Here is an 8269-nt window from a genome sequence, read left to right as displayed (position 1 = left end):
AATAATTTTTGGTTTAATGAATTAATGGCTACTTCAATTTCAGCATTATTTGTTTCAATAAATGAAACAACCTAGTTGGTATGTCGGTGTTTCCTCCCGATGTCTGCCATTACTCCTTATTTAGCAAAAAAAAAAATGAAATTTTTTATTTGTTTTCGAGTTTCCAAATTTGTTAAAAAAAATTGAAGGGAAATTTGTTATTTTTTTAAAAACTAATTTTTTTCTTTTATATTTTCAAATATTTCTTTGAATTTTCATCCTATCAAGAAATAATCCATATCTACTTTAATTTTATAGTCCAAATTCCTTCAAAAAAAATTATAGTCCAAATATTTTTGTTTTTTCGAAGAATAGTCCAAATATTTTATTTGTTTGTTTTAATTACTTTCTAATTTAGTTTTAACGTAATTTATTTTGTTAACTTCCTATATTGTCATGGAAAAACTTCTTACTCTCTCTCTCTCTCTCTCTCTCTCTCTCTCTCTCTCTCTCTCTCACATAATTTTTTTCCATGAAAACTAACCACTTATATTATTCTCACAATTTTTTTACGGGTTTTATTCATTTTTTTTACAAAAGCAAAACGATATTCATTCATTCAAATTGATAGAATACATCAGAATCGACATCGCTAAAAACGTAAAGGGTGAATCTGCAAACAACCTCACAACACCCAAGTTAATAGCATACAACGGCAAAATGCCTACAAACAATATGATAAAATCTAAATCACCAGAATATTCATGCTTCTGGATTCACAAGACGATGAACAACACAACGCTACACTCAGATGAAGAAATCATAAAAAAAAAACCACAAAAGAACATATATATGTGAAAATCACTTATTTAGATTGAAAGAAAGGGAAAAAAAAAGATGTAGAAGAGTGATTATAGATCAAAAAATGACTTACAACCACCCCTTCTCGACGAGTGAAAGAGAAAGAAAACTTATAGACAAGTTGGAGTTTCTCTCACTAAAAAACTAGGGCTAGCTGAGGCTTTATTCATGTTGTAATATATTTTATTATTTCTTCCATATAAAAATTATTATTCTTTTATCTTTGCATTCTTTTTCCCCAACACTCGTCAACCATTTTTATTTATTGAGTTTTTTTTTCATACTTTATAATATTTATCTTTTTCTTCACAAAAAAATATATTTATCTTTGACAATTCCCCTCTGAGTATAATTTTTCTAATATCTATGTTATTTTTTCATCTCATTATTTTTTATTTTTTGGATGAGTATTTCTTTTTTCTACTGATAATAAAGAGTGAAAGGTACTAATTTATTTTTTAGTATATTTTGCTTTTATTTTACTATGCTTTGTGGCATATAAGAAAAAAAAATGACTTGAATATTTTCATTTGTCGAGCAACAATAGAAAAAGTTAAATTTATCAATGTTTCTTTCATTTGTTGTTCTTGGATTTTAATTGTCTTATATAGTAAGAAAAATTTGTTGCAGCTCTTTTGAATGTTAAATAAACATTTATCAATTTTAAATCAATTATATATCGTAAGATTTGTATCATTCTTTGGACTTTATTGATATCTTTTTTTTACTCTTTATACTTTGAGATTATTTCTTTTTAATGAAGTGTTACTTTACTATGATCATGGATGATAATGGATGTCCACAGATATACATAGTAGTTAACTCTCTATTGGACAAAATGATATTTATGTCATTCTCACATTCATATGAATATCCTCTAGACGAGTATTAGTGGATATTAAAGTATTTTCAAATATTTGCAAAGATCAACGTGTAAAATTAGTTTTTATTAAAAAAGATGCATTATTGTAAAATAATTGAAATTATGTAGAATTTATTCCTTAAATTTTATTATTAATAATTGCAGCACTAATGATCATTTTACAATTGTTCCATTTGAGATTTGGACATTGTCTCTTGAAGTTAGAGAGTCAAGTTTTTACCGCTGAGAAGACATCTCTTAGACATTTATTCCATCTATTTTAAAAAGACAAAAATATTATACCACACACTCTCACTTTGACAACAACTTACTAATAAAAAAAAATCATTAATTAAGAAATTCAGTTGTATTTAATTTCATGACGAGAAGATTTTCATTTAAGTAATACAACAATTGTATAATTTTGCTAATTTAATAACGAGTATGGATTCCTACGTGTCTGAGTATTTTAAAAATATTTATTTTATTTTATATGTGTTAATAATTTTACTAAATCCAGTTAATTTCATCCGCTTTTGCATCTATTGATTCACATGTACTAAAAATATGTTTTTTATTCTATTTGTGTGTACCTATTAAGATATTCGTCCCGTACTGGTCTATGGTCAAATTTATTTGCGGATTTCATACATACCGAATTTTACTCATCCTTAATTATATCTCTAACTTGGGCAACGCCGGGTAAATACACTAGTTTTTTTTTAAAAAAAGTCTACAAATAACATTTTAATTAATAAATATAATAATTAATTTATAGATTTAGATAGTACATATGTCTCGGTATACTTCAATTTTTTTTAATTTTATCATACAAATTCCTCTATACATTTAGGTCTTTGATTTTTTTTAGGGGACATTTAGGTCTTTGATTAATTATGCACAAAATTGACAAATATAAACTAATGGGAGCATGACATTTTTTAAAATGGGGTCACGGAATAAAACCTCATATAATTAACCAAAGAAACTAAGAAAGTAAAACAAAGTGGGACAGCTTCCCCTATTAGCCTGCCATAGATCCATCCGTGCATTCCAGGTTGTGTCTGCTATTAGCCTGCCATGGATCCATCCGTGCATGTTCAAAACAGTTTATTACGTTAATTTAGTAAAAAAAACATTATATCACGTTATTAAAAAGGTGATGAAGTTTCAATGATCAATACCATATACAAGTTTTAATACTTTTCATATGGATAACATCTTGGTTAGGAATAAAAAAAAGAAAAAAAAATATGGATCACATCTTAGTCAAAGAAATAAAATATGGACCACATTTTCCGACTCCTACATTTTTTTTTTAAGGAACCCTACATTTCAAACAACCAAACTATAGTTTCACGGTGAGACCTACATTACCCCTTGATGAATTAGAGGTAATTTATCCCTAATAACAAATAAGATTCAATTCTGAAATGAAGAGGATGAATATCACATGTTGAATGAAAAAGATGTAGAAGTTTGGTGTTCTTGAGATGAAAATGGTAACTAATTGTAAGGAAAAAAACCCCTACATTTTCCGTTGATGAATTGGGGATAATTCACTCCTAATGACAAATATGATTTAATTATGAAACGAAAGAGATGAAGATCACATGTTAAATGAAGGAGATGAAGAAGTTTGATGTTCCTAAGATGAAAATGGTAATAATTGATTGTAGGAGTAATGAAGGAGATGAAGAAGTTTGCCTAAGATGAAAATGGTAATAATTGATTGTAGGAGTAATGAAGGAGATGAAGAAGTTTGATGTTCCTAAGATGAAAATGGTAGCTGATTGTAGGAGTAAATGAAGGAGATGAAGAAGTTTGATGTTCCTAAGATGAAAATGGTAACTGATTGTAGAAATAAAGATGAAGAAAATCTAATTTTTCTCTGATAGGGGTATATTACCCTCAATTCGTCAAGGGATAATGTAGAAAAAACTTAGTTTCACTCAATTTTAGAAAACACAATTTTTTTTATATAAAAAGCACAACTTACAACACCCTTCTAGCACAAGCTAATAATTAATCCCCTTTCACATTGTTCCTAGCAACTTCTACTTGAAGTTTCACTCACAAGTTTCCACATGGAGTTGGATTTTGATATGGATTTTGAGGACTACTTTCCATCCATGGTTGCGAGTTTAGGAGCAGAAGCATTTATAGGTGAACTTTGCTACGGGTTTCATTTGCTTATGGATGTCAACAAGGGTCTTATAACATTTGAGAGTTTGAAGATGAATTGTTTCATGCTTGGTATGGAGGTGAGGGATGATGAGCTCGTGTACATGCTAATGGAAGGTGATTTGGATGGAGATGGTGCTTTAAATCCAATGGAGTTTTGCATTCTCATGTTTAGGTTGAGTCCATGTTTAATGGATGGACCTAAAATATGCACAAATCTTCAAGGTGTGAATCCAATGTTAATGTGATGACACTCTTCTATCTAACTCTCTTTTTGGCTAGATTTCTCTCTAGAATTTAATTTATATGCATGATCAAGTTCAAGATATTTTACACTGTCAATTAATCATGGTTGTTATATTACTTAAAATATTTGACGTTAATTATAATTATTTCTAAAGCCATATAATCTCTTGTGATTTGTGACAGTGTAAAATGCACTCCTCCCTTTGATCTTGAATATAAGAAGAAAAAAAAAATCAAACAAAGTAAATGTATCTTGTTTAGATTTTAAACTAGATACATCAACTTTTTTTGACATCTCTTATTTATATTTGAGACCGGAGTATCACATTGATAGTGTATTAAAATTAAATTATTCTCTCTATTTCTCTTATATTTAATAAAACATAACATTGTATCCATAAGAGAATTGGGAGCTAGGTTGATTAAAAGAGTATTAGTGTAACTCTATTAGTTAGTGTTTTGTAATTTAATGTTTTAAAATAAGTGTCTTTGTAATTTTCGCTTTCTTTGTTTCAAATGTAACCATGATTAATAATTAAATTATTCTCTCTATTTCTCTTATATTTAATAAAACATAACATTGTATCCATAAGAGAATTGGGAGCTAGGTTGATTAAAAGAGTATTAGTGTAACTCTATTAGTTAGTGTTTTGTAATTTAATGTTTTAAAATAAGTGTCTTTGTAATTTTCGCTTTCTTTGTTTCAAATGTAACCATGATTAATAATTGCTTTAATTTTATTTTTTTAAGAATTAATAATTGTTTTTTATTTCATAAAGAAATTATGTTGGATGATATATATCCCCCTTGGTAAATAAACAATTGAGCTCAATCCTTAAAAAAAAAATTTAGCTCAAGTGATTAATGAACCCCGCTAAAGATAAATTTATTAGGAGAACCAAAGCGATTTTTAATGAAATAATTTTTTGTCATACTTTATCAGCAATGATAGATTGACACCATTAATGTATACACCCCTTTGTATCACTCTAGAAAATTTAAGTTAACTAAATATATGGTATGTGTGAGCACGTTATTTTTAGTTGCGTGACCACATTTTTCAGCTTCTAAATAGTGGTCACGCAAGTGAAAAAAATGTGATCACACAAACCATTTACTCCCTCCGTCTCACAATTATTGTCTCTTTAACATTTTTTCTTTTTCTCAAAATAATTGTCACTTTACAATACCAATGCATCATTTATTACTTTTTTCCACTATTATACCCTTATTTATTGAATTTCATCCAGCTTAACTACTCCACTAACTACAATTAATAAGGGTGTTTTAGTAAATGTTAATAATTTTACCATTGAAATCAACATAATTAATCATTTCATTAATAACCGTGCAGAAACCTTATTAAACGACTAATATTGTGAGACGGAGGGAGTATTTGGTTAACTGAAATTTTTTAGAATAGTACAAAAGAGTCTATACATTAAAAGTGTCAACCTATCTTTATTCTAGTTTATTTAGCTCTCGTCGAACTCCGACTTACGAGATCCCTTCCACGAGAACGAAAAAGTAAACAAGAAAAATTAATTTTGTAGGTATAGCATTATAATTTGCCTAATGAACTTTGATAAGTTCTAGTAACATGGGTTAAATTCAACGAACTGTACTAAACATAGGACAGGTTCTGTCACCTACTCATTGTAGGAACATGGATAACCAGTGTCGTACCAAAAAAACATTTCCACATGCATGGAGAAATTCAACCCTATCCTCCAACTCCTCCACGATTAAAGATTTCCTAAAGAAAAAGATTCATTCCGGGACTTTCAAACTGATCACACAACCAAATTAAATGTCACAAAATCTATCGTTTTTCAAAATTAATCAAAAAGAAAAGTTAACAAGTGAAGTTAAAGTTGTAGAGTTGTAGCACCTCCTGTTAGTCAACAAATGAAAACATTTTCTATTTTTAGAATGTGTTCATATTTCATATGACCTTGTTAACAAGAAGATACGAGACTCTTGAAATGAATTACTATAATGTAGATAAGAAGATATTTTTAGATAGGAATAATGTATTTATGGAAATCATGAAAACAGTTATTTATATTTGTTTAATCTTTTGGAATATTTAAGTTGTGTTGCTTTGGATAAGAAATCTCGAAAGGGGCTTTGGTTAGTTTGGCACACAAGAATTAATTGGGTGCTTTGGAAAATGCAGAATGAGAAGCTTTTTCAAGGCAAGGTGCCAGAAGAGAATAAATTTGTAGACAATATAAAGGTCCTATCTTAGCGTTGTAGGTTGAGTAGATTGAAGGTGGCGTTGTGGTTGTTTCATGAATGGTGTTGGTTCCTAGGTGGTGATTGTTTTAATCGTTAATGTTGTGGGTTTTGTTTGGCGGATGCTGTAGTGGGGGAGGTCAGGCGGGGTCTGTTGTTGATGTTAAGTGCTGCTGTTGTTTTTCCTTTGGTTCTTGGCTGCTGCTGGCGTTTTTGGGCTTGGCAGTCGTTCGCCGCGGTCTCCGGAAGCTCTAGAGCCGTTGTTTATGTTTTTTTTGTTGCTGTTTTGCTACTGTGTTCGTGGCTGGTGGCTGGTGGCTGACTTGGGGTTTTGGTCCGGTTTAGACCGGCAGTGATGCTACGTCTGTTGTTTTTGCTTTCTTTTGGCTTTTGACTTGTTTTTTGTTTTGGTGGTTTTAGAAGCTCAGTCGAGTCCATTCTGTGGCTGTGTGGGTTTCGGGTGTTCCACCTATATAGAGCAGCCGTTGATTTGTTTTGGTTATGTGGCTAGCTCGGCTCGTCTTGTGCTTGCTATATGCTTAATAATACTTTGTTGATTAAAAAAAAAAAAAAATTTGACATTTTTATTGGTTTCAAAAAAATACACACAATTGTTTACTTCATAAATCTATTATCTATTTTTTGACATGTTAAATTAAGTTAACCAAAATTTTAGAAAATGAAAACATAAAATGTTTTCACAAATCAAACAATGCCTAAATTTTCTATTTTTAGGAACCAAAACTTTTAAATAATGTTGTCATGTTATTATCAGACATCATTCCCTACTTGTGCGTATATAACATGTAAAAGTATTTTCTCATATTTTCATTTTTATACAAACAAATTCATAACAAGATTTACTAAAAAAAGTCCAAAACCAGAGAATTTTTCAACAATATAGAGAAGTTTATTGGGTGTAATTTCGCTTTCATGGAGAACGTGTAAAGCACTGTGCACTATATTTTATCAGTCCAGCTGCCTAGCAAATGATTCATCAGTATGATCTACAATCTTTCCTAAACGGTGAGCAAAGTTTTGTACACATTATATTACTGTTGTAGCTAGACATTATCAATGAATATTTTAGTATTTACTTACCCAAAAAAATGAGAGATGATTTGTGTCGCATGTGTACTAGGAATTCTGAGATAATCTCTGTCATCAAAGAGATATTTACTTACCCAATAGCATAGGTCGAGTAACTTAGTATCTAACACATCCCCTCAAACGATCACGCTGCAAAAGCAAGAAACATCAAGAGCTTTTCAAACAACGAAAAGCATACTCAATAATATAAACTTCAAATTATTCCTCTCAAGCTAAAGCATACCAAACTTGTCCTTGTAAGCTTAGCTCAGTTGGTAGGGACAATGTATAATGTATGCAAGGTAGATATAGTTCAAACCCCGGCCGCCACAAAAAAAAAAAAGAAAAAAACATACCAAACTTAAATTTTGTTACAAACAATTTGTTAGCATTAACTTGAACAAACAAAAGCAACACCATAACATGGTGCTTCATATACAAACCGAAGGAGGCAATTAGGGTTTCATATGATTACAATGACATAATATAATAAAGGAGGTTACAAATAAATATATACTAAAACCAAATAAACTATAGACCAGTCATTTAGAAACTTAGAAGGTCCAATAACATAATATCTAACGCATGTCATCTCAAATTAGAAGGATGAACTTGTTATAGTTCGCAACTTGGAATAATTCTTGATCGACTATATTTTTTAGATTGAACTCTAAATTATCAAGGTCCTTTTTCTGGAAACCGGAAAGTAAAAAAAAAAAAAAAAACACATTTTTAGGTATCCATGTACTATTATAATCTGCCTAATGAATTTGATATGTTCTAGCATGCTATTATTGTCACACAAAAAAA

General features: G+C 29.8%; 1 pseudogene; it reads left to right on the top strand.

Annotated features, from left to right (window-relative positions):
- The first annotated feature begins 2686 nt into the window (after positions 1–2686).
- LOC146949896 (calcium-binding protein PBP1 pseudogene) lies at positions 2687–4818 on the top strand (annotated as a pseudogene).
- The last annotated feature ends 3451 nt before the right edge of the window (positions 4819–8269 follow it).

This window comes from Medicago sativa, chromosome 2 (genome assembly GCF_051527215.1).
Source record: "Medicago sativa cultivar Bolivia chromosome 2, Bolivia_mono, whole genome shotgun sequence".
Lineage (NCBI taxonomy): Eukaryota > Viridiplantae > Streptophyta > Magnoliopsida > Fabales > Fabaceae > Medicago > Medicago sativa.
The sequence above is the reverse complement of the archived record's forward strand: the minus strand, read 5'-3'. Positions and strand labels throughout refer to the sequence as shown.